This window comes from Tamandua tetradactyla, chromosome 17 (genome assembly GCF_023851605.1).
Source record: "Tamandua tetradactyla isolate mTamTet1 chromosome 17, mTamTet1.pri, whole genome shotgun sequence".
Classification (NCBI taxonomy): Eukaryota; Metazoa; Chordata; class Mammalia; order Pilosa; family Myrmecophagidae; genus Tamandua; species Tamandua tetradactyla.
Window position 1 is genome coordinate 37,862,719 of NC_135343.1, and position 26,065 is coordinate 37,888,783.

Consider the following 26,065-nt stretch of genomic DNA (forward strand, 5'->3'; position numbering starts at 1 on the left):
AAAGCTTTCTTCATAAATGTTTCTTGAGGACTGAGATAAATTTGGGTAATCCATGAATCTACCTGTGACATTCTGAGTGTGTTAAAGAGCTATACACTTTGCAGTGGAGCATTTTGCCCTGGACTCAGTTTCTCCAGCTAGACCCTAACCTCCACCAAGGCAGGTTCCAGCACAGGCTTTGCACAGTGAAGACGCTAATGAATGTCTGCCAGAAAGAAGCTCAAGGGAGATCAACTCCTGGGACAAGAACTGTAGCTTTTGTTTAAGAAAGAGCACACTGGACTGAGTCTGGGAAATGGGCCCTGGTCTCTGCAACTAATTAGAGTTTCACTTTCCTTGCAATAGGCTTTATCCTACAGAAAAAAACACCAAACATAAATTAAAACAGGATGGACCTTGACACTAGGGTTTGTAGGTAAAGTGATATCAACAAATAACAAAAAATAATAATAATACAATTAACTGTAAATTATAAAAATGGAAAATAAAACTGGATGGAAGAAAAAAAAAGAAATCCTGGATGGTCCCTAACATTGATTCTGTACTACCATTCTGATTCTAAGCAAGAAATAACAAGGTAAACAAAGCTCCCTTTTTTTTACATTTGATTATTAACTTTAAAGTCAACCGAAAAGCTACCTTTGGAAGACATTTATGGTCCTACTGTGGGTGACAGGAAACGCACTAAGGTGGACTGGTTGGCTGTCCTTCTGTGCAGATACGAGACACTGTAACAGGTGGGGAAGACCAGGAAGCTGGCTACTACAAAAGTGCTTGTTCCTAGGATAGTGGAAGTGATTCTGGGGCATCGGTTCCCAGCTTCAGCTCTGCTGCTTACTAGCCTTGGGTCCTTAGATGAGACCTACACTCAGAATTCTGTTTCATTACCTATAAAATGAATGACAGTGCCTCATGAGGTGGCTGCAAACATCAATTGGAATAAGTGAGTGCACTTACAAAACTTATAAACTGCAACGCACCACACAAATGCTAGGTCATATTATTACTATTAACTAACCAGCCAAAATGGTATTTTTCAACAAACTTTGAAGGGTTCAAATGAAAAGCTAGGGCTTTCATGATGCATTAATATTAAAATTCTACTTTGTTTTCTAGTCATATTAGATCCACTGTGGAATGATCAGTAAGATAACTTAAAAATTAAAATCTAAGTCCAATTTGACTCTCCACTGGCTACCACTGACTAACCCATATCATTGCCTACCTCTGACTCCAGTTTTCTAACATAGTGTATTTATATCTGTCCCCTGCCGTTCCTAGTATTTGTTTATAAGCCACCTCATGCAGTGAGGAGGAACTCCACTGCTCGTTAATTAATGAACAGGGACACTTTGGGAATAATTTTTAACTTAAAGGTGAGTTGGGGAGACCCCCTGCCACCATCCCTGTGAGAAGTGGATGTAGGCTTCCCAGAAGGTAGTGCCAGAGAAGCCACACCAGCCACACCAGGGACCACTCACTGCATGGGCCGCTCACTGCAAGGATCACACACTGCATGGACCCCTCACTGCAAGGACCACACACTGCACGGGCCACTCACTGCACGGGCCACTCACTGCATGGGCCACTCACTGCATGGGCCAGTCACTGCATGGATCACACACTGCATGGGCCGCTCACTGCAAGGACCACACACTGCATGGGCCGCTCACTGCATGGGCCGCTCACTGCACGGGCCGCTCTCTGCATGGGCCACTCACTGCACAGGCTACTCACCACATGGACCACACTCTGCATAGGCCACTCACTGCAAGTGAAGCTTTTCTCCAGCTGCAGGCCTAGACTTCAAAACCACCACAGAAGGGAAGTGAAATGCTTTGGCCAGCAGCTCTTACTTGCCACTTACTCTTTTATCACTTTCAGAAAGAGCAAAAGATGGTGAGAACGTAGTAACTTGGTTTATTACAGCAGATTTTATGTACTTCACCTCTATTCCTACATACTCTTATAATTTTAAAAACTCTTCTTTTAAAGAAAAAGTTTTTTTTCCATTTAATGAAGTAAAATGCAAGATAAACAGCCTTTTCTGGTTAATTTTTCATTATTCAATAAAATAAGTTTCTTTCACCCAAAATGAACTTTTTCTTAGTTATATTTTAATTATTTACTGTATAAATACTAACTTCTTGAGGTGGCTTATATAAATAACTTCTGATTATCACTGCTTCACTTAAAAGTAACTTTTGAGTGCCTAAGAACTTTTTTAAAAATCAATTTATTTTTAAAATTTTATTTGCCTCTTTAATATAGAAACATTTTAACACACTTAACATCAACATTAATGTGCATTTTCTAAACATACACCTCAAAATGAGGTAAACTAGCTCCATGTAGAAGCACTCAGAAGGGAAGTTAAGGTACAGGTAATTTACTGTACAGAATCCTTGTCTAAACGCCAGTCCTGCCTCTTTTTAGCGTCACACTTAAAAGCTGAGCTGGGGATCACAAATAGAAAACCAAGAATGATCTACAACCTGAAGAATTCTCAAACCATATCTGCAACCATAAATCATGGAAGGTAACTGTTCTGAAACTAGAAGTGAGCACATGAGAAAGAAAACTACTTTATATAACAAATCACATATATTTTACAAAGCAGCTCTTTAGCTCTCCCCATCTCCTCCCTTGCCAATAAAATCCAGATTTCTACCTAATAGAATGTTCCTTTCATGTTGATTTTGGCACTCCAGTTCACAACACAAAAGAATTACAATCATTCATCCTCTAAACTTTATGCAGGTTTCAGGGCCCAAATGAACAACAGGATCACCACTTCAGTTTGTTATATGAGGAACTGGTTACTGATAAATCTTTCCAATTAAAAGCTGGTGAGTATAGGTTCTCTCTGAGGCAAGGGAAGGGGGTGGTTACTCTATTGTCTTGGAGTTCCCAAGTGCAACCAAGACTATATTGGATTTTAATGCACAGATGTCATGACTGGAAAAAAAAAATTGCAAATCACCATCCTACATATATTAGATGGGAGAGAAAGTAACAGAATTGAACAATTAATGATTACTATTCTAAAGAAGTTATTTAATATAGTGCAAAGAGAGACAAAACAGTTTTTAGAAGACCTGAATTTCAGTCACAGCTCCACTACTTACTTTTTAATTCTCTGGACTTGTTAGCATGTTTCTAAAATGGGAATAACCACAACTTCCGGCTCATCACACAGGTTTGTTGTTAGAATTACATGTGAAAATGCATGGATAAGTACTTTAAGAACTAATTTAAAGGTTTATCCCAGCACTTCTGACACTAACAAATTTCTCCACATTGCATTTACTCCAGTGTGACCAAAGTTGATCAAAACCAGTGATGGACCTTTAACAGTTCAGCCAGGGCGGACTCTCTGAAGTGGGTCTGCTATCACTGCTGCACGGGGTGACGTCAGGCTGTTGTTTACAGGAGAAGAAAGGCTGCCAATTTCCACTGAGCCGAAAAGCCCGCAGTGGCCGGCCTCCTTTGGCTGTGCGAGCAAGAATGGGCTCTTTATGTGTGGCATGTATGTACATGCCACAGCTCACGTGCGGGGGCACCAAAACAAGAAAATTGCTTTGTGCATGCATGCCAGCACACAGGGTGGGTCTTACATTTTCACTAAAACTAATCAAAATTGGTCAAAATGCAACTTTCACTTTTGTTACTCCGAAGGAAAAAAAACCTGCCACTCTTAGAAACTTCATCCTCATTTTTATTTTTCAAAAGCATTTTACAAGCAGAACAGTAGATTCTTCTAGTTTTTACAGAATTCTCCACAAGTTCTACAACATTCACTACCATAAGAAATTATGGAAGATTTGTTCCAAAGCATAAAATATATTCACATTGCAGGAACCGAGTTTTATAGGAATGACTTCATTTTCAGTATGATTGGAGTCGCTTCCTCCTGTAAGTTCAGGAAACACTCACTCAAATATTAACACAGTTTAACTGAATCCACTTTGGGAAGATATTTTGTTAAATTTATTACTCTCAAGGAAAAAAAAAATCTGGCTTATTAACATTTGCCCATTCACGAAATTTCCTGGCAGAAAGCAAACTGTTAAATCAAATTTAGAAGGGGAAAAAGAAAATAGGGGCTGTATTCATTATAATCTTTCTTCAACTATCCATCACCTACTGGGATAGCAGTCAAATCAGGAATAATATGGTAGCAGATCATGTTTATAACTGGCCCTGAAACTTTATTTCAGACAATAAATCTAGTGTAAATCCTAACACTGGAACACTGAAGAGGAGACGTGGGAAATATTTTTTGGTACCTGGAAATGTGTTTTTTTTGGTACTGTTATATGTATAGCTGAAGAGGAGAAAAATTATGGCTCAGTCATAAAATGAAGCTGAAGAAGAATCCAGAGTTCTGCTTTTGGCTGTGTGGCTAATTACAATGTAATACTGGGTTAAATACTTAGATGAGACGTGCCTTATTCTCAGTAAATGAAAAAATGGAGATGATAATAGCAAACATTATTTTCCCATTTTTAGGAGAATCTAAGAAGAAGGTAATTAGTAAAAGTCTCACTGCAACATTATATCATAAGAACTCAAAAAGAATAGAAACATAGTCTGGAAATCCAACCTTGTAGTAGCCAACTCTTGAGATCTGGAGAGGAAAGCATGGTAAACAAACGGGAAATGTTATTAGCATCTCCATCATTTTATGGTTAGGCATAATAGTCGTATGAAAAATATGGCACCATTTCAAATTTTCCAGGGACAGTTCCAGCAAGTACATGGATCACATATCCTTAAACACGTAACAAACCTGAAGGGCAATCCCTGGGCTCCTCTTTAGCATGAATGCTAAAAAGGATGCCAGAAAACCCAGTATAGAAATAGGGAGGTAGTCTTAGGTTACACTTGGAAGTGGTAGTTCCAGCTTCATTCCTCCTTGTGACGGGCACCTCACCACACACTCCAGGAGGAGGTGGAACACATGACAAGGCGACGGGCAAGCAGGATCATTAGCAGTCTCACAGCCAGGGAGTTTGAAGTGTGCAGGAATTTTATTGACTGAATAGAGCAGAACTTCACACATCCTTGTGCCAGGACAAAGTTCATAAACTTTATCAAAGAAATAAAACTCTACATAATAAAGGCAAGCCACCAACTTGTCAGTCCAGGCAGTCAGAAAGAGAAGCAGGATGAGAAACCTGCTGATGGTGGTAATCCCCACACTTAGTATTCCCCCAGCCAACTGGTTAGAAATTCTAAAATTGACTATTTGGGCTTTATTTTTCTCACCGTTTTTGTTTGTGAAATTGATAGGGTCACTATAAAGTCGATATCAATGCACGTAGAGAAAACAGATGGGCATATGAAAGGCAGAAATTCATAACTGGATGGACCAAGAGCCTGCGCTGCCATCTGACACCTCAAGGCCCAACAGCTGCCCTCCAGTAGACCAGGCCATCACCTGCCCGTGGTGCAGAGAAGCCACAGTACGCTTGCTCGCTGCATGGGCTTCATAAACTGCCTTCTGGGGAGCACGAAGGCTTCTAAGAACTCACTCTACTAATGCTCACAGGTGACTACTGAGTCATTTCAACTTCAAAGACATACTTTTTTAATAAAAGAAAACTCCGTTCCATTTCAGTAACTGACAGAACAGGACAGAACTTCTCTTTGCAAAGAACTTTTTCCTAGTCATAAACATGCCTAATTTTTTTCTCATTACATAATGGTGTGCTGAGATTGCACTGATATCTGCAAAGAGCTAAATCATAAATATTCCAAAGTGCATCTTATTTTGTATTCCCAAGGTAAGGAGTAGGAGTACTCCTGGCTGGAATTTCAACAACTTGGATTCAAAAACAATTTGAAAAGAGAAATTCTCACATCAAAAAATGCCCATAAAGTATGAAAATAGCTAACATAAGATGAAGCAGGAGAGCCAAAGAAAAGGCCTCCTCTTTATTGGATTGTCTACATTTAGGAAAGCCATCAAAAACAAAACAAAAGAAAACACTCTCTCATTCAGAAAGCTATTTAAAAATAAAAGTCACAGGCAGTGCATAGGTGGCTCAGAAGCAGAATTCTCACCTGTCATGCCAAAGACCCAGGTTCGATTCCCAGAGCCTGCCCATGCCACATAAATAAATAATAAAATAAAAGTCACAGTTCTTCAAAAGATGTGAAACCCCCACAACAGTCAGCATATGAAATGATTAACAAATTACACAGATGAACGAAAAGTGTTGGTGGCTAGCAACTCTCCTCTATCAAATCCCAACATAGATTCTTTGCCCATCTCCCTGGTATGCCAACACATAACAGCAAAAAAGAAAAAGAGTAGCCAATTGCTTTGCTTTTACTACTCTATTAGTAATCCTGAATGGGCCAAAATAGAATCACAGGAATTTTTAACCTGTTTTCATCATACTGTTCTTAGGATGTAAAGCACTACAAAACCTAAAAACCAAACAACATTCACTAGTCATGTCAATCTAGTACCATTAGCACTCATTAGTACCAATGTTAATGATAATTGGCTGTGGTGGAACAGGCCAATAGAGCTGAGAAGATGAGGTTTCCATGCTAAGATAGAAAAGATGGACCATGCATTCACTGCAAAGTCCATGACTCAGTTAACAACTAAACTAAATCTTTTATGAATACAGATTTCGCAGAACTTTTTCTTGCCAATTTACAGACAAATTTTCTGCCAATCAAAAATTTCAACCATCATCCAATTGCCATTACACACTCAAACTAACTTCTGCTTTTATTCAGCTGCAAATTTAAATAAATAAATGGAATTACTTCTCAAAATTCAAGTTAGCCAGTAAGTGTCACCGAGTGCTTCATCACACAGTCACATAATACACAGTTCATGCACAAACTGAATGGCACAATGTTAAGACAGCAAAATGGACTCAGGCTCCAAGTTTTCCCATAGAATTTGGGTCTTTCAGAAATAATAATAACAAAAATTATTCTCCAAGCATAACCTCTTTTTCAAATATTTTTTTAAAAGCTACTGTAGATATTCTTTTCTTAGCCAGTCCATGAACTAGTCAACAATTTTTCATGGATCATTCTGCTTTTTTTTTAAATGAAAATAAAGAATTCTCTTAGAGAAAAATGACAACAATAAATGGTCTGTGACAAAAGTAGTTTCACGTTAAAATCCATCCCATACAACTTAATGCTGTAAACTAGGCCCACGAGAAGCTCCAAGGTAGGACACAGGGACGTCAGTCAAGAAAGAAGGAAGACAAAAACAAAGCTCTGGTAATTATTCTATCATTAGGTTAAAGTCCTCAGTAATAAGAGGCAGACAATGCACTGCTGGACTCTTCACTGCTCTCCAATCCACTGTCACTTAGACTTTTGCTCCATTCTCCTAGACTAAAAAATAGGGAAAGAAACACAGCTGCAATATTTCTCTGTAGGGAGGAAAAAAGAAGTTGAGTCAGTCCCCACTGTTTTATCCATGATTAGTTTTTACCTGCCTGCCTGAGAGTCTGAAGACAGGAAGGCATCCTGGTCCAACTACTAATCCCAGTGGTCAGTATAGTCAATTGTATAGCTATGAGCATATGATCTCCTTTGCTGGACTTTCACATTATGGCAAAGCCAGGCCTTTAGTTGGGAAATTAAATTATAGTTTGAAGTTTGGCTATTGATCTTTGGTTTCTTTTTATTTCCTTCTTAACACTGAGTAGTGGAAATAAAAATAGAATTTGGTATTAGATAGGAAACAACAGCCATTTCACTTATCATTTTGGCCTCTGAGCCACTAGTAACAAGTATCAGCTAAACAGTAAAAGCATTTGTTACCTGTAAAGGGAATCTTGTCCACAAAAAACCTCTCTGCATGGTACTGAAATTTAAAATTTGCCCAAACAAAACCAAGCATCACAAGTTATAATCATATTTCATCCTTCTTAAAAGTAACTGATTCCACTTCAAGGAAATGCAAAATAAATTTCAAACTTTTTCTTCCCCAACAACTCTAGCACTTTTAACTAAATTTAAAGCCATAATGTCCCTTCTCTGGCTTCTGTAATAAAATTACAATTTATTTCAGAGTTTTATTTTAATTGTGGTACTTAATAATTCAAAATTCACAGAACTTCCACTGAGTTGTATAAGAAACACCAACACACGTTTAAATACTTTCATTAAAAAATATCCCTCTTGTTGAGACAATTAATGCAGCAGAAGCTTTGAATTATGGATGGAACCATTCAAAATCTAAATTGATACTTCCAGCATTCATTGAGCTTAAAAGATTGATAGATCTCTCATCATAATAAAAAAAGACAAAGTGAAAAACTGTAACTGAAAAGGGACAAGCCAGGGTTCAGCACCTTTCAAGTCAAGACTTTCAACCCTTCTGTTCTCTGGCCAAGGAGGATGGCAAGAATTAAATTTAGCAGCATTCCACCGGGAGTGGTCAAGAAGGATGAAGAGCTCTCCTTCAAGAGTGACCCGTTGTTCCTGAAGAAATTTCAGAAAAAGGTGAAAATCTTCCCATGTAATTGGGTTGTGACAATTTTCTAAAACTTCACAGGTGTTCTGAAAGTGCTTTAGAAATACCATAGGGGGAAAATATGACAATCCTTCTCTACATATTCTGAAAAGGGCAGGCCTGAACAAAGACCCTTCATTGTTCACATATCTTTGGAAGATGACTTTCTCAGGGTGGATGTGAGAGGGTTCAAAACCAAACAATCCAAAAAAGATTCACTAGTAAGTTAGACACAACCCTTTTTATTTTTATTTTCTTTTTATTTTTTCTTTCTTAGAGAATTATATGTTTACAGAACAATCATGCATAAAATATGAATACCCATACACCAACCCAACACAAACATCTTGCATTGGTATGGAACATGTGTTATACCTGATGATAGCACATTTTTATAATTGCACCATCAACTAAAGTTCATGATGATTTGAATTAGGGTTTAGTATTTGAGTTATATAGTTCCATGGATTTTTTAAAAATTGATTTTGTTACCATATATACTTTATATATACCATCGAGCATTTTCCATTTTAATCACATTCAGATATAGATTTCAGTGATGTTAATTGTGTTCCCAATATTGTGCTACCATCACCACCTTCCATTACCAAAACATTCCATCATTCCAAATAGGAGCCCTATGCATTTTAAGTCTTAAATCCCTACTCTCTACTCCAAACCCATTCTACATTTGACTCTGACACAACCCTTTTTTAAAAATAAGTTCTGGAGAAACCAGAGCAATTAAATGACTGTGGTAAATCCAGATTTTTCCATAGCATCAAAGACCTGGTCTATCCTGGACAAATAAGAGAGGATATTTCAATATACAGCATGTTATTTTACTAACTTTTTGTGGGCAACGGTCCTTTTCCTTTAATAAAAGAGGAAAATCTATCAATTATGTAGTTTTTATGAATAATAAAATCAGAGATTTTTCTTTATATTTTATCCGACTTGATAAATAAGTATGTACTATTGATAGTTTCCCTTCCCTGGCTCTGAAATAATATAAAGTGGAGTTGAAACATATAAGAAAGAATAAGATGGGCCAAGATATATTAATGGAAGGTATCTGACCAATTTGCAAAATTCACATGAAATGTTGTTTCCTAGGTACTAAGGTGGGAAGACATTTAAGGGAAAAGTCACTTACATGTGTTTATTGTATGATGTGTGTCACTGTCAAAGGAAGACAGGATTTTCTATAAGATGGAAAGGAGAGAAGAAAAAAATAGGAATTAGCATTTATATTAAATATCAGCTTTGGGTTCAGTACATTATATATTTTATATCAGTAAGTAATCACAGAGGTAGATGTCACCGCTTCCATTTTATAGCTGAGGAAATGAAATGATCACTTTAGCAGCAGGCCCACTGTGAAATGAAATGATCACTGTCCACGCCTCCCATCTCTTCCCGAAGGGAGCTTCATCCCAGCTCGGAGGGGAACAGCCATCTGGGTGTGGCCCTCCTCTGAAGATGGCTAGTGGCCCAGAGGTGGGAAGAAATGCCCAATCAGACAAGAAGACTGACAGTCCACGCCTACAGAGAGCTTTGTGTCTTCCTCGGAACAACGTGCCATGTGGATGTGAACCAGCGTGAGGAAGGAACCAAATCAGAACTTGGAGCCAACATGGAGTCTGACACAGCAGAAAGACGTTAAGAACCTGAGCTACTGAATCAACCACCCCTGGAGCCCGCTCTCCCTCTGGACTGGTTACAAAATGATAAATTTCCTGATGATTCTAGATAGCTCGAGTGTGGTTTCTGAAAGCATCCTAACTGACATAAGAATTTGACTTCCCCAGGGTGACCTTCAGAAAATGGCAGAACTAGGTATTTGAACCAACATCATTCTGGCTGGGAACCCAGGCTTTTTCCACTAAACCACACAATGTATGAGCTTTGATAAATGTTCTTTCTCATGATATGATCATGAGATGTTAGAACTAGGAAGGATCTTACCTCACCATACAGAAGAAAGTGCATTTCCCTCACAAAAATGTTTGAAATGGTGACCATACTGCAACCACTGAGAAGAAACAATGTGTTTTGCAAAAAATTGTCAGCTTTTTGTATTCTGCACAACTTCTCATTTTATATGCATTTAATTACTAGTAGATAAAGATAAACCCAATGCATAAGCCTTTAATCAGTGAAACTAAACTTCAGAAAAGCCTTACAAGTTATTAATTTTATTCAGTGTGATCAGGATATTGTGGTTACATAGGTAAATATCCTTATTTGTAGGAGATGCTGATGCATTAAATGGTAAAAAAGCATAATGTCTAAAACTTATTCTCACATGGTACAGAAAAAAGTACACATACAGAGAAAGAGAAAGAGATTAATAAAGCAAATTTGGCAAAAGGTTAACAATTAGGTGAAAGGAATATGGGTGTTCATTGAATTATTCTTTCAGGTTTTCTACAAGTTAAAACAGTTTAACAGGCGGGCCACTGTGGCTCAGCAGGCAGAGATCTTGCCTGTCATGCCAGAGACCCAGGTTCAATTTCCAGTGCCTGCAAATGAAAAAAAAAAAAACCGTTCTACCAAAGTTTGGTTGTGGGGGAATATGGTGTGGGAAGAAAGCACTGTACAATACAGTGCGGCTATACATTAGAATAATCTGACATCTTTTTAAAAAACCGAGACCAGGGCCTCACCCCGGGGTATGGCCTAGCACTGTCCCCTGGAGTGGCAGTTAAGAGCCAGAGCTTAAAAATCACACTCATTAACACCCTGATAATCCCAACTCCAGAAAGACAACTCTGAAAATTTTTCTAAGCTATATTTCATTCACGAAAACTTGCCAATGTTTTAAACTTAATGTAGGCATTAATTCCAGAAATGAAGAAATTTCCCTGAAACATACATTGGGTAAAGGAAATATCCTATTGATATTAAACCATTCCTTTAACAAACATATACTAAGCTTTCTGTGCTGTGCTCAAGATCATTAGGGGCAAGAAGAATAAGAGACTTTGTTTTTCTCTAAATAAATCTATTACAGTAGTCTATGGCCCAACATAACAAAATTTAATTTTATGAAAATACAAAAGAGGGAAGGAGGAGGCCAAAATTTAAAGAGTAGCATTAAGCTATTTAACTTCTATTAAAAATCTTAATAAAATCATATTCTTTACTCCATGCCAAAGATTAAGTCATAATTAGTTAAGTTATAAGAAAAGGAGAATTTCTTAAAGAATACACAACTTCAGTTCTCCAAATTCAAATTGCTGCAAATTATTTAAAGGTACTCCACTGAGTCTTTCATATGGAAAATACTCTCAAAGTTCTCATCTAAATTCTAGCCTGTGCACGGCCTCCTTGTTTCTATTTGTCTTTCTTATTTGAAATATATATTTTTGGGATATAGGATATAGACAAATAAGTGGTAGAAAAAATAAAATAAAGAAATTAAAAAAAAGAAATGACAAACTTTAAATTAAATGTAATTCATTCTCAAGGGATTTTATCTTGAAAATACACCTTACAACCTAGGTGGCTTTTTTTTTAACAGTTTTACTTGTAGACAATAAATGTACATATTAAAATGTACAATTTGATAAGTTTTGACATATTTATACACCCTTGAAACTATCATCACCATCAAGATAATGAACATATCTATCCTAGGTGGTCTTTTGAATCAAATATATGTGTGATGGTTCTAACGCAGACATGGTTTTCAGAAAAAGAAACTGTTGACAGAGATTTATTACTTTAAATTAAAAAAAAAGTCATTACACAAAAGTCCAAATACTTTCATTAACTTAAATTGCATTATCCTATCCTATATTAGGTCCTAATAAACAAGCAAATGCAAATATAATATTTCCAATTATCCAGGAAACTGAAAACAAAAGCCATAATCATACAATATTATGTTCGAAAATTGAAACACACACAAGTAGGAATTTCAGCTAATTCCAAAGAAAAACAATTTAGAAAGATTACACCTACATAACAGAGCAATATATACAGCCCTACATTTTGTAAAGCAGGCCCAGAATATACCCTCATCAGAGGCAGGACTGCTCCAAGCAACACTGAGGAAGAGTTGTGTCTTCAGCAACTGTTGACTTCAGCAACTTCAGCAACCATGGGTTTGCTGTATGATCCTGCAACCTGGTAGTTAGGGGGACTTGGAGGGACTGAGAGGGGGGACACAAATGGACATTTACACACTGGTGTTTAGGGCAAGCAGTATTCACAATTCACAACGAATGGAGGTGGCCTAAGGGCACATCGACTGAAGAATGGAAGGGGGAACTGTGGTGTATACATACAGTAAACTACTGAGTGGCTGCAGTAAGGAATGAAGTTATGAGGCATGCAACTAGGTAAATGAAACTTGAGGACAGTATGTTAAGTGAAACAAGCTAGAAATTAAAAGACGAATATTATAATGCCTCACTAATATGGACTAACTATAATATCAAACTCTGCAAACTGAATTCAAGAGCATAGGTTATCAGGTGAAAGCCTATTATAAAGGTTCCTAGATTATAAACTCTCATAGCAGTTAATTCCGGAGTTGTAACTGTTATTTCTAAATTCTGAGATGCTGAGCTCCTGGTGTTTAATTTGGCCATTCCCTGGAACTTCAGGTATTTGTGTGACACCTGAGACGTAGATTTAGAGTTCTGCAGCTAAGAAAATAAGCATTACCCTATACAGCAACTGTTACAAATAATGAAAAACTGATCAGACTTCAATTTGAGATATGAATGAAGCTGATCTGGGTAGGAAGGACTAAGGTAAATCAGACTAAGGGGTAAAGGATGATACTGACTGCATTTTAAAACTTCATCTTCTGTAGGAAACCAAAGGAAGAGATGTTTATTTGGTGCAAAATTTATATTTTCAGTAGCACACTATGTAATTTGACTTGTATGGTCAGCTTATTCGAATACCATAATTACATGGCAGCTTGAATAGGGAGTGAGATCTTGTTGGTTTATACAGGATGGTGTGATGCCCCAGAACACCCCAGAGTAATTTTGGCAGAAGATTAAAAAGTATTTACAAAGTCCTCTTGAGGGATTGAGGAGAAATGTGAAAATACTAAACCCCCTCACCTGGAAAAGACCTGATATTCTTGCAAACACTGGGGACTGCCAATTTGATGGACCAGGCCTCAATCTTGGGGCTGGCCTTTATGAAACACAGTCCTGCAGAGGAGAAACTAGGCCTACTTACAATTATGCCTAAGAGACACCCCCAGAGAACCTCTTTTGTTGCTCAAATGTGGCCTCTCTCTCTCTAAGCCAACTTTGCAGGTGAAGTCACTGCCCTCCCCCGACTACGTGGACATGACACCCAGGGATGAGCCTGGCCCTGGCAATGTGGTAGTGAGAAAGCCTTCTTGACCAAAAGGGAAAAGAGAAATGAAATAAAGTTTCTATTGCTGAGAGATTTCAAATAGAGTCGAAAAGTCATTCTGGAGGTTATTCTTATATAACATACAGATATTCCTTTTCAGTTTTTGGTGTATTGGAATAGCTAGAGGTAAATACCTGAAACTGTTGCACTATAATCCAATAGCCTTGATTCTCGAAGATAAATGACTACAGAGCATTTAAGGACTGTGTGTGATGGTGAAAACCTTGTGACTGACACTCCCTTTATCCAGTGTAAGGACAGACGAATAAGAAAAAAAAGACAAAAAATAAACAATAGGGGAGGATGAGAGAGATGGAATGTTTGGGGTGTTTTTATTTTTATTTTTATTTTCTTAAAAAAAATGTCAGACTCCTGTTTGAAAGGATGGAAATGTTTTGGGAATGGATAGTGGTGACGTTTAGCAGGACATTGTGAAAATAATTAACAGTACTGAAATATATCTGAATATGGTTAAAAGGGGAAATATTATATTGTATATATGGTAATAGAATAAAAAAAATTTAACAACCAAATGAATAGGCTGAGCCCTAGATCTTGGGGGTTGCCCCTATGAAACTTAATCTTGCAAAGGACGTGCTAAGCCTACTTAAAATTAGGCCTAAGAGTCACCCCCAGAGAACGTCTGTTTTTGCTCAGATGTGGCCTCTCTCTCTCTAAGCCAGCATGGCAAGAGAACTCACTGCCCTCCCTCCCTACATGGGACATGACTCCCAGGGGTGTAAACCTCCCTGGTAACGGGGAAAAATCCTAGGATGAGCTGGGATTCAGCATCAAGGGTTTGAGAAAACCTTCTCGACCAAAAGGGGGAAGAGAGAAATAGGACAAAATAAAGTGTCAGTGGCTGAGAGATTTCAAACAGAGTCGAGAGGTTATCCTGGAGGTTATTCTTATGCATTATACAGATATTCCTTTTTAGTTCATGGTGTATTAGAGAGGCTAGAGGAAAGTACCTGAATCTGTAGAGCTGTGATCCAGTACCCTTGTTTCTTGAAGATGATTTTATAATGATATAGCTTTTGCAATATGACTGTGTAATTGTGAAAACTTTGTGTCTGATGTTCCTTTTATCTACGATTAGACAGATGAGTAAAAAATATGGATAAAAAATAAATAATAGAGGGGACAAAGGTTAACATAAATTGAATAGACTGAAATACTAGCGGTCAGTGAGAGGGAGGAGTAGGGGCACGGCATGCATGAGAGGTTTTTTTTCATTTTTTTTCTTTTGCTAGAGAGATGCAAATGTTAAATGATCACGGTGATGAATACTCATCTATGTGATGATATAGTAAGCCATTGATTGTAACCATGTCAAGAATGTTTGTATGTTTGTTGTTTACAATAAAAAAATTTTTTTAAGTATTTTTTGAAATCCATGACACTGCATTATGCAAACAGTGAACCTTATGTTAAATCATGGTCTACAGTTAAAAGTATAATTATAAAAATGTGCTTTCACCAATTTTAAGAAATATACCACATCAATGCAAGGTGTTAATAATAGGGTAGTATATGGAAATCCTGTATTTTATGAATGATTTTTCTGTAAACCCACAATTTCTCTAATTAAAAATTAAAAACAAAAATACAAAAATATTCCATCTCTACTTCTTTCCTCCATTTTCAACGCTTCTTACATTTTTCAGGGAACTGCCCTTATCTACAGGGGATTGATTGTCATTGATAGATCTGACTTCCCAAAAATATGGAATAATTTTCATTTAAAAACCTAAAATATATCTGTGCTGCATCTATATATTCTATTCCCAGGCACAAGAGTTTCTGCTTCCCAGAGGAGAGCTAGCAAATGTAATAAATGGTTAGGATGAGTACTCCATTTCATTTCCCTCTCCTTCTTTGCTAAGATGCTGCAATAGCTAGAGAAGGGTACACCTAGTAGAGAGGTGTCTAAGGCACAAAAAAGGGCTGCTAATCACCTTTGCCAAAACATAAAAGCAAGGATGGACTTCCACCAAGGCAACCTGGGTCCTCGAGAAGGAGGTCCATTTGCTTAGGACTAGACTTACTCTAGTGGCCTACAGCAGACTTTCCACGAAGTTAAATCATGTATTCCTAATACAAGAGATTCAACTTTGGGTGGAGGTCTTTTGTCTCCCCAACTAGACTGTGAATGCCAATATAGGCAGATGCTGTGTGTTACTAGTCTGTGATAGTCCCAAGCACGTGGGACATATATTAAATATTTATGAATAAAAATTAATAAAAGAATCAATTCATGTAACCATTTTAGTTTATCATATTAATACACTTAGGTATATCTATTTTAATATTTGAGGTGGAAATGAACCTTAAGGCTCTTATTTGCTTGTTTAGAAAATTACATCATTTTTACAACCATAGAAACAAATAAAAAACAGTTCTTTACGTACACTAGACCAAGCAAACAAGATTCTCCTGTTCATTGTGCAATATAGCCAAGATGACTACATCTCCATTGTGCAATTTTCAGTATTACACTTCTTTTTCTGGCTCTGTCTCAAAGAAAACAAAGCAACAGGAGAAATCAACTTAAAAAGCATAAGGAAAACCGAGGATAAATTTCAGCCCATGTCCACTGTAAGGTTTTCCAGGGTGCATAAATGAAGATGATTCATGATTTCTGGTGGAAACAAACTAGCAGCTTCATTGTTTTTTTAACTATTTCAACCCAAACACAAATGAAAATTGTCCATTCAAATGTAGTTTTGTTTCAGAATTTAGAATTTCTTTTATAAGGGCATATAAAGAATCTTAACTTCTTTTTCTGGCTATTATTATACAGTGTTTAATTATGACTACTCCAATAGTAGATAACTAGCTCAATACACACAAAAATAGTGTGGAATGTAATTTCACAAGTATTTGTCTGTTTTATTCATTTCTGCATCGTATGTGCCTAGGGAAGTAGCTGGCACTTAGTAGATATTCAATAAGCATCTTTTGAACGAACTGAATGAATGAAAGCCAGGAATGGGATACAGGTATATGAAAAAAGATTAAGTTTCTTTAATGAGGAGTTGATTTTTTATAAAGTACATTTTCTGGAAAATCCATGTTTAAACAACTCCAAAACGTAGTTTTCCTAACCTTATATTTGAATTGTTTAAATGAAAAGTAACAATGGGGGTGGTATGCAAGGGTAGTTAATTCTTACCTGCCATGTGGGAGACCCAGGTTCAATTTCCGGCCCATGCACTTCCCAAACAAACAAAGAAGCAAACAAAAAACCAAAAAGTCAAACAGAAAACTGAGCAAGTGGTACTGCAATAAGGGTATACTCACATGGAAAAAGAATGAAATGTGACCCCCACCATACAGCATACAAACAAACAAACAAAAAGTAACGATGGACTATGTTTTCTAAATTAGAAGGATTCATTTTATTTAATCTAACTTAAAAGTTTTCTACTAATTTTTCTACTAATGTCTGAATAATGTCAGGTAGTTTGAGAAACTATTAAACATTCTCTGCAAATCAAGAGATTTCAGTCCTGTGGAAAACTTTTTACTCATAGAATCTATACGTAAATTTTTTCTGTTTAAAAACATATACTCAATTTCATACCCTTTGATTTTCTGGGTAAAAAGATCCCTTAAAATCAAAACCAAAATTAACCGAAAGGGATATATTTCATTTGAGTTGAAGCCATAGAAGACAACAACGCTTATGGTTACTTCACCAGAAACCATCAATCACTTGATAATGGTGAACCCTGGAAAACCTCAGAGTGAACACGGGGTGATATTCTGTCTGTTTTAAGGAGGTCAAAACAAAACAAAACAAAGGAACTGCTCTTCATGTCTGATGTGATATCCTCTGGCCAGCCATCCTCCACGTGGTCAGGTGAGGTGGTCAGAGCTGGCTAAGGCGCTAGATACAAAGCAAAACAAAATCTTGTATCTGAGGCATTTCAAATAAAGGTGGACAGATAAAATACTGTGGGTTTCCCTCTCCATAAAATAGATGAAAAGAAAAGCAATAAATAGTAAGCATGTCACAGTTTTCCCTTTTTACACCTCACCTAAGCTAAATAAAGCTTTTTCTTTTATGTCTGCGAAATGGTCCCTTAAGTTCTGTGTACAGATGGTTCATGTTTTGGGATAAGACAAAGCAAATTTTCTATATAAAATCAGTCTTGTATAAAAGCAGATTAAAATAAATGAGACCCCCTATTCCATACTTTATGCAAAAGCAAAAGCAAAAGCTAAAGGGAAAAAAAACTGCTACAATGAAGAAAAAGAATCCCAACATGAAAAGAAGATAAAGCAAAATAAGAAAGATGCTATATAAAAAGAAAAGACAAACTTATATGGAAATATTGAGAAAATCGAAGATAATGGTAGAGCAAAGGGAAGAAGTTGTGAAAATTTAAAAATTAAATAATGGATGGGCTATTTTGGACACTTTATTTAATATGTTAAAATAACTATTCAATACTAAGAGTTATTCATATCACAACATACACCATTATAAATATCAATGTGGACTTTAAATTCAAATCTGATTATTCTAAGTTTCTGTCTGTTTACTATTGAACAACAAGGACAAAAGCACAACTTTTTTTTTTTTTTTTTTTTAACATGGGCAGGCACCAGGAATCGAACCTGGGTCTCTGGCATGGCAGGAGAGAACTCCGCCACTGAGCCACCATTGCCCACCCAAGGACGATGTATTTTAAAAAGTTGTTCTCTGCTTAGAAACCTCACTGTCACTATTCTTTTTTTTCTTAGTGTTTAGCATATATTTTTATTAATTTTTTAATTTTTTTTTAAATACCAAAAAACACCAAACGCAAACATCTTAACTTTTGATCATTCTGTTCTACATATATGATCAGTAATTCACAATATCATCACATAGTTGCATATTCATCATCATGATCATTTCTTAGAACATGTGTATCTATTCAGAAAAAGAAATAAAAAGAAAACAGAAAAAAAATCATACATACTATACCCCTTACCCCTCCCTTCCATTGATTACTAGCATTTCAATCTAAATTTTTTTTAACATTTGTTCCCCCTATTATTTATTTTTATTCCATACTTTTTACTCATCTGTTGATAAGGTAGATAAAAGGAGCATCAGACACAAGGTTTTCACAATCACACAGTCACACTGTGAAAGCTATATCATTATTCAATCATCCTCAAGAAACATGGCTACTGAAACACAGCTCTACATTTTCAGGCATTTCCCTCCAGCCTCTCCATTACATCTTGAATAACAAGGTGATATCTATTTAATGCGTAAGAATAACCTCCAGGATAACCTCTCGACTGTTTGGAATCTCTCAGCCACTGACATTTTATTTTGCCTCATTTCACTCTTTCCCCTTTTGGTTGAGGTTTTCTCAATCCCTTGATGCCGAGTCTCAGCTCATTCTAGAACTTCTGTCCTACATTGTCAGGAAGGTCTACACCCCTGGGAGTCATGTCCCGTGTAGACAGGGGAGGGTGGTGAGTTTGCATGTTGTGTTGGTTGGAGAGAGAGGCCACATCTGAGCAACAAAAGAGGTTCTCCTGGGGTTCTCTTAGGCCTAATTTTAAGTAGGCTTGACCTATCCTTTCTGGGGTTAAGTTTCATATGAAAAAACCCCCAAGATTGGGGGTTCAGCCTATAGCTTTGGTTGTCCACACTGCTTGTGAGAATATCAAGAATTCAACCTGGGGAAGTTGAATTTTCCCCCTTTCTTACCATTCCCTGAAGGGGACTTTGCAAATACTTTTTTTTTTTTTTTTTTTTTTTTTTTTTAAAGAGAGGGAGGAAGGGAAGGAAAGACAGAGAGACAGAGAGAAGGAAGGAAGGATGGAAGGGAAACATTTTCTTGTTTTATTGTATTTTGTTTGTTTGTTTGTTTTTTTTTACATGGGCTGGGGCCGGGAATCGAACAGAGGTCCTCCGGCATGGCAGGCAAGCACTTTGCCCGCTGAGCCACCGCGGCCCGCCCTGCAAATACTTTTTTATTTACCGTTCAAATCACTCTGGGATTTATCGGGGCATCACTCTGGACTGTCACTATTCTTAATATTAGTTATAATGAATATTTGTTTCAATACCTTGCTTGTTTTCCTAGCTCTAACTCTGAGTACACTAGAATTTCATTTCCATTTAAAAGAGTAATTATTGTGAGGTTTGACAGCTGTTCAGCCAGTAACTAGAGGTGAAGCTGAATTCAAGGAAACTTACTTATATAAATGTGTTAACTCTGGACCCTTTCACTTTTTATAAAGAATCCTAACTCATTTTTAGGGACAAGGGAGAAAAAAACTAGTTTCTTAAAATGTAGCCTTTCCACACAGGCCTTCCCAGGCCTTCCTAAATAAAAGATATCCTGGAATGAATAAAATTCTCCAACCCACTACAGTAGGAAATACAAATATTTCATTGTATTCAAGTCATAAAACAAATTAGTATGGGGAAGGGGAGCTTACAACCAAGTGATCCTTTAAAAAGTTTAAAGTAAGGAATATGAATAATTTTTCTGTTTGAATATATTTCTAATGGAATGTGATATAGGTGAACATTTTTTCCTGCAATGCAAATAAAAGTTTTATAAGCATTAGTTTAATAAAATGTATTATCTCCTAGATACGTAAAGTTGTTTTCACTACATCAACATCTGCTATATCGCAGGATGTGCAAAACTCAGTGCTAACATTTAAAATCCACTGAATTAAGCCAAAGTTCTTTGCCTCTTTAAGGGTACTTTATACGTTTTTGTGAACATACCAATGAGAAGCCCCTTCAAACATAAAATTAATAGGAAAAACAGGTAAAAGATCTTTTAGATAAAAGATCTAAAAAGGTCACAATTTTCAAATAACGATTAAAAATGTCTATTTCTTGTTCTAAGAAATGATCGTGATGATGAATATACAACTATGTGTTGATATTGTGTTACTGATTTTATTTGTAGAACAGAATGATCATATGTTAAGAATGTTTGTTTGTTTGTTATATTTAAAAAAAAATTTTTTTAATGTCTATTTCTAAATGCTAATGTTTACTAGTATTTGCCTGCATTTTGCCCTTTCCAAATGCTTCCAAAAAGCACTTATGACTTACCCCTACAACTTCTTCTGTGAGCGAGGGCAGGGTAATTGCCTTTCCTCTTCCCTCAGGAGGGATATGAACAAGGACAGTCGTGGAAGTTAAATGGAGTACTCAAGGTCAAGGGCCAAGCAGAAGCATGGCTCAGCTGAGAACTACCTGGACCTTCATTCTGACTTTATTTGCTAGACAATGTATATGTTATTTTCCTCTCCTTTTGATTTCTATATATATATATATAGTTGTCCATTTTCCTAATGCTCGAAGACAAGCGAAAAAATTCACAAGACCTAGAGATTATTTCTAGTCCTCTTTCTTCTTTCCAAATAAATCCTCATCTAAACATTGCTTTTTTGAAAAAGTTGGCCGCATCATATATGACCATGAATATTAATAACTACCTGACTGTCTTCACCAAAACAAGAGAGAAAAAAATAAAACAAACATTAAATGAAAGAAACAAATGTGAACTGTGGAAACAATAAACATGTCAAGCAAAAAATAAGTGACCCGCCATCTCTCTTGCAGACCAGAACACTTAAATGTAGTATCTAGAAAGTGCCATTTTAGATTAGCTGATTTAAAAATATATGAGCCACTGATTATATACTTTGGAGGACTGCATGGTACATAAAGATATCTTAATAAAAATAAGTTTTAAAAAAAGCATATGAAGTAAAAGCAATTTTTTCAAAGTTAATTGTTGTAGCTAATGAAAATGAATATATTCAACTGAAAAGTGGGTAACTGATGATCTGGTTAAACAAAGGACTATGTATACAAAATTATCTACATTATAACAGTTTGCAAATTTGAAAAATTTTCCCAATGCTATGTAATATTGTAACACTCCTGTAAAGATTAGTATTCAGACATTTGATACTGAGGCTACCTCCTTCATTTCTTGCATTGCAACTACAACCGGCATAGCAATAAAACCAAATTTTATTGACAAGTAAAAAAGAATGATTCTATAAAAATCAAATAGGTGGTAAGTCCCATCAATTTTGCTTATTTAAAAAATATATTCACATTCCCCACTTGTTTAATGTCCATTAATGTGTGGTAAAGTTTAAGTGTGTTTTATTTACTATTTGCATAAACCTCTTTTATGATTCCTATTACATTATTTAGTACAGCTATTTTAATAGCTAATTATTTATCAAGGTTGCTCAAGAGAAATAAAGCATATCACTCCAGAAAGGAAAGAGAAATAAAGCTTCAGTCATTAAGGAAATAATGTTGTTTTACTTTTACAGTGTTAGTTTGATAAATTCTCCTCATTATTAATAATTCTGAAGAAGATACTATCACATCATCATTTGGGACATTCAAAATCTAACTTGTATAATTCAAATGAACCATAATAACATGCCACAGTGCTAGAAAGTTTGCGATTAAGAAATAAAGTTTTACAATAAAAAATGAAAAAAAGTTTTACAATAAAAATGGACATGACAAGTATCAAAGGATAATATTAGATATGTACTTTTCCAGACATTTTAAATTTACTCTTCAGATTGAAAAAATATTTTCTAAATAAAAGGCAAATTACACTGTAACTCTCGTTTTTTTTCTATTTACAAAAAGAATTAAGAAAGTGAAAAATGATACAAACAATAATATTCTCCACAATATCACTTAAAATTCAGCTACTCAAAAATAACTTGAAAAAATATTATTTAATTCATTCCACAAGAATTTATTAAGGTTCTTTATATACCAGACATTCTGCTAGGCATCAGAGATTAAATTATGAATGAAAGAGGACTCTTGCTCTTAAAGAGGTTTCTAGTTGGCAGGGAACAAAACCATAAACAAGAACAGATGTGGATAGGTATTATAGATATAATAGAGAGGAATGTACATTCAACTATGCAAGTTTAAATGAAGTGGTCAGCTTAATAGCAAGTTTCGTAAAAATTCATACAAACTCTAGCTTAAAAGTGTTAATCCCTTAAAAGGGGTACACGGGTGGTCTAAGGGGTGCACATTCAGTGGCAGAATGCTCACCTGCCATGCATGACTCCCAGCCTATGCATTGCCCCCCACCCCCAAAAAAAGAAAAAAAATTAATATAAATCCCTTCAAATATCTTGCATATTGATTTTTTTGTCTGCTTATTCTATAACAGCAATAATTCTTTATCTTTACCGCAAAAATCTAAATAGGCTGAGAAAAAATAATAGTCACCCATAAAAGGAGTATAACAGAGAACTAAGAAAACTGTTAAAGGTATACCACACACTATTTAAGATCTTTACTACGATTCTAGTAACTCATTTTGTTCTCACAATAACCTATGAGGTAGGTGCTACTGCTATCACCACTTCATGGATGAAGACTCTGAGACAGAAAAAGGCAACCAGAGGCACTGCTGGGACTTGAACCTGTAGAGCCTGGTTCTAGAGTTTCTGCCCTCAATCACTGCACTAGACAGTGTTCCAGAGAATGGTGATGGCGGGGCAGCTAATACTGGGCACTCTGTTCCATGCACTTTCACTAATCTTCACAACAACACTTTGAGGAGAAATCATAGATCCATCCCATTTATCTGAGAAAACTGGCAAAGGCCAGATTAGAAACTTGACCAAAGTCACATAGCTAGTAGAGGGTGGTGGACAAGATTCAAATTCAGGTGGCATGGCTTGCCCCATGTACTCAGAGGCCTCTCAATGGTTCAGTCTTACACCAGTGAGCAAGGCCACATGATGAAGTTCATTAAATAATTCAGAAAGACTTTGTATAAGTCTTCCTGAAACACTTTGCAAGGTTTGGGGGCTTATGGTAAGCATTTCCTGAAGAGAGCACTTACATTGAGTTACCTTTCAACTTTACTACTTTGGGCTGATCATAACCAGATTTCTGCTCTTTAAAAAAAAAAAAAAATCTTTCTGTAGCAACTTGGCAGATTTCAGTAGAGAAACAACCTATTCTTTAAAATTAAATTTAGTAACAACTTATTCCCTTAGTCTGAACCGGAAGGAGAGAATGAACTACTAAAAGGCCTTTCCTGGATTTTAATATTTCAAAACGTTTGGTTTGGCCTAATTTGAATCTTGTGGACAAGAGTAATACCATTTTAAATAGGTTGAATTCTCAAAAGCAACCTCAGAAGCAGATGCAGAGTAACTATTTCACAAGATTTTTACTTTTATCTCAAATTAAATATTAAAGATACATAAGGCAAGATTCTCAAAAAGCATAAAGCATGTGTACTTTTAAACTACCAGCAGCCAAGAAGCCAAATCAAAACTTTACTAAAATTCTGTTACATGACACTGTTTAAAGAGCAATCAAGAATACAAAAGAGGGATGTCAAAGAAAAAAAATCCGTATTTCTCTTAATCCTTAACACACCCCACTGTTTCCAGTGACTTAGATATATAAATTCTGTGTTGCAATGCCTCCCTAGAACAGAGGTGAGCTAAAGATGAAGTGTCAAACAGGATTTTCATCTTACCCTGCTTTCTCCAACAGGTTCAAAGACCTTTACTTTAACAGTGAATTGACAGTGAATTGACTTTAATAGTGAACTACTAAATTTTAATTTTTGATATTTTTAAATATGGGTTATTTTATTCTAAAATCATGAAAACAGTAAATGATGGCACTAGGCAATCTGCCTTTCCTTGCTCTATTACAACATCCAAATGAAAATCATCTTTTGCTTCGCCTGCTTTGAATAAAAGTTTAACTTTGATTTAGAAGAAAATGAACCCATTAGCCGTTTTACACTTTTTGCAGGTGCTAAGAGTCTCATCAGACCGCGGATGATTACTGCTCACTAAGCATCCCAAAGGCAGAAGGCACGCCAGCACCGCTTATTCTACCAGCGTTAGAAACCCCCGATGGTGGAAGTCTGGCAGTACTAGAAACACAGCAAGGCTGGTGAATAAGGAGTCGAGGGGCGGGGGAAGACGGAGGGAGGGAGTCGCCCCCTCCAACCCACGCCGGACCAGGAACCTCCAGTCCACAGCGTGATCCCTGCCCTCCCCAACGCGGACCGGCTACATTTTTCCAGATTCCGGAAGACCCAACACAGTACTCACCCTTCTGCGAAGTAGTGGGCCCCCGGTCCAGCTCCGAGGCGGGTCGGGTGGCGGCGAGGGAGGGGACGTCTGGGCCGTGGGCGGGGGTGCCGGTGCGTCACGGTGCAGGACCCGGAGTTCCAGGGGCGGGAGTCGGGAGGGAAATCAAGTCACGGCCGAAAAAAGGGGGGGGACCTGGGGGTGGGGTGGGGGCCGGGTAGCAGCCCCCTCCCTAAAATAAACCCACCGGTCCCCACGACCCCCTGCCCCAGGGAGGGAAAGCAAATAAAGGAAAATAATAGACTGACAAATAAATCTCTAAAACGACGAGGAGCGAGGAACAGACTTTAATTTAAAGGGGGTGGGGAGAGGAATTGAGCGAGGGCTGGAGGGGAGACAGAGAAGTGACTCTGGGTCTATCCCATGCCTTTGCAGTCCCCGAGCAGAGAAGGAGGCAGGCTGAGGGGAAGTTGCAGCCGCTCCTGAGGAGGAGAAGGAGGAGGAGGAGGAGGATGTTACACCGTAACAAGTACAGACAGACAGCCATGGATCAGAGGGGCGCTGCGAGCAGGGGCGGCCGCGGCGGGGACAGCGGCGGCGACAGCACCGCCTGCTCGCCTCGCTCAAGACATTTAATTGGATTGATGGGTTGTGCAGTGACTCACAGACTTTACAGACTCGTACAGCAGTCCCCGCCCAGCTGGACAGGGGAGATGCGGCGGGGACGGGCGGGGACAGGGAGCCGAGGCAGAGCCGGGTGGGGAGGAGGCGGCTGAGAGGGCGAGGCGTTGAGGGCAGGCGGGAGCGGAGTGGGATCGCCCAATGGCGACGCCCGCCGCTCCGACTGACGTGGGCATCGACCAATGGCGGGGCGGCTCGATCGGCGGCTGGCTTCGCCCCTGGCCCAATGAGTCCTGTAAGGACACTGCCGCGAACCGGGCGGGGGAAGCGGAGTGGGGGGTGGGGAGAGGTGGGTGGACGTTGAGATGGGGGGGTGGAGGGAAAGAAGAGACGCCGGCGACCGGCGAAGTCACTCTGCCCCCTCTCTCCCGAAGTGCGCCTTCT

The 26,065-nt window shown here is 37.5% G+C and overlaps 1 protein-coding gene across 7 annotated transcripts in view; it reads right to left on the minus strand.

The window, feature by feature from the left end:
- The window catches only part of SERTAD2 (SERTA domain containing 2), a 152,362-nt gene extending 126,565 nt beyond the window's left edge, over window positions 1-25,797 (minus strand). For 2 of the 7 annotated variants that reach the window (XR_013164317.1, XM_077134398.1), the window contains exons 1-3: window positions 25,666-25,797; window positions 25,022-25,090; window positions 9,660-9,708 (exon numbers count right to left, since the gene is read on the minus strand). The gene's annotated coding sequence lies outside the window, so the exon portion shown is untranslated. Of the gene's footprint in view, window positions 1-1,612; window positions 19,646-25,021; window positions 25,091-25,665 lie in introns of those variants that run through there. The other 5 variants (XR_013164318.1, XR_013164315.1, XM_077134399.1 and 2 more) reach the window with 5 other exon arrangements.
- Window positions 25,798-26,065: the final 268 nt, after the last annotated feature.